Source organism: Heterodontus francisci, chromosome 17, assembly GCF_036365525.1.
Source record: "Heterodontus francisci isolate sHetFra1 chromosome 17, sHetFra1.hap1, whole genome shotgun sequence".
In the NCBI taxonomy this organism is placed as follows: Eukaryota; Metazoa; Chordata; class Chondrichthyes; order Heterodontiformes; family Heterodontidae; genus Heterodontus; species Heterodontus francisci.
In genome coordinates, this window is record NC_090387.1 from 79,486,358 (window position 1) to 79,488,238 (window position 1,881).

General features: G+C 44.1%; 1 non-coding gene across 1 annotated transcript; it reads left to right on the forward strand.

The window, feature by feature from the left end:
* The first annotated feature begins 933 nt into the window (after nt 1-933).
* On the forward strand, nt 934-1,093 carry LOC137379316 (U1 spliceosomal RNA). Its single transcript, XR_010976796.1, has one exon. It is a non-coding gene; the product is annotated as a U1 spliceosomal RNA (small nuclear RNA).
* Nucleotides 1,094-1,881: the final 788 nt, after the last annotated feature.

The window sequence follows — 1,881 nt, forward strand, 5'->3', positions numbered from 1 at the left end:
CTCAAAACTATTAGTAAGTTTGAAGAACTTGGCTCTGAAATTCCACATTCCCAATGGTAGGTTGAAAGCTGCATTATTTTTCTATCCTTTAATTGACAGTTATTGATGCAAGTTTAAGAGTTATTTTCTGATTCTGATTTCTTGATGGTTTGGTGATAAATGCGCTGTCTGGAGTGCATCTGAGCAAGAGAACAGCAAGGCCAGAAATGTGACCCAAGGTGCGATGAGCTGATATTACAATTGACCCTAGTGTCCTCAGGTTAGGGAAGGAGAAAGCCCCTTGACTCCTAGAACTGTGCAAGTGACGATAGGTTTGAATTTGTCACCTACAGCTGAATAGACATTCTGCAATGGCTGAAACTTTGCAGAAAGCCAGCAAGGTGGGATTTGAAGCCTTTTAACCCTGGTGAATACAGCAGGTGACAATTATGCCGATTTATGGGATACAGGTAGCGAGGTTTGAACTAAGCTGAGGAAGTGATCATCCTTGATTCATCACAGAACAAAGCACTGCATTATTTACAAGCTACTGCTTAATTGTTGTAATAAATGTTGTTGCATTGAAAAACAGTGCAGATTCCCCAACAGACTATCTCACTGCTCAATAAAACCCTCCGTCTCCAAGATCTAAAATGTACCTGCCGATGGTGCTGAACTTTGGGATCAAAACTTTGGGAATGATTTTATCCCTACATTCCTGGTGAAAACTGGGTGTGAAGCCACCAGGATCCCATCATCTACTGTTTTAACCTGCTCTTCTGAGCAGGCGGAGAAGACACATTGAAACAGGAGGAGACCATTCAGCCCCTTGATTCAGATCTGCCATTCAGTTAGATATTGACTGATCTACTCCATAACTGATTACTGATAACTCCATCTACTGTCTCCATACTGACTCCATAACCATTACTGATAAGTCCGTCTACTGTCTCCATACTTACCAGGCAGGGGAGAGACCATGATCAAGAAGGTGGTTCTCCCAGGATGAGGCTAGCCCATTGCACTTCGGGTGTGCTGATGCCTGCGATGACCCCAAATGCGGGATACTCGACTGCAAAATTTGTGGTAGTGGGGGACTGCGTTCATGCTCTAGGGTGGCACAGTGGCGCAGTGGTTAGCACTGCAGCCTCACAGCTCCAGTGACCTGGGTTCGGTTCTGGGTACTGCCTGTGTGGAGTTTGCAAGTTCTCCCTGTGACCGTGTGGCTTTCTACCGGATGCTCCGGTTTCCTCCCACAGCCAAAGACTTGCAGGTTGATAGGTAGATTGGCCATTGTAAATTGTTCATAGTGTAGGTGGTAGGAGAATTGAGGGAAGGTGGGGATGTGGTCGGGAATATGGGATTAATGTAGGGTTAGTATAAATGGGTGGTTGATGGTCAGCACATACTTAGTGGGCCGAAGGGCCTGTTTCAGTGCTGTATCACTCTATGACTCCGTAACCATTACTGATAACTCCATCTACTGTCTCCATACTGACTCCATAACCATTACTGATAACTCCATCTACTGTCTTGACCTCAAGTCCCTTAATAGCTTTGCCTAACAAAAATCCAACTATTTCTGTTTTGAAATGATCAGTTGACTTCCTCACCCATCAATCCCAGCCACCACAGGTTTCTGGGGGAGAGAGTTCCAGATATCCACTAGCCTTCATGTGATAAAGTGCTTCCTGACATCACCCCTGAATAGCCTCACTCTAATTTTGAGGTTATGGCCCCTTGTTCTGGACTCCTCCACCAGATGAAATAGTTTATCCCTATCTATCCTATCAAACTTTTTCATCATCTTAAACAACTCAATTAGATCATCACTTAGTCTTCAATATTCAAGGGAATGCAAGCCTAGTTTATGTAACCTATCCTCATAACTTAAACCTTTTT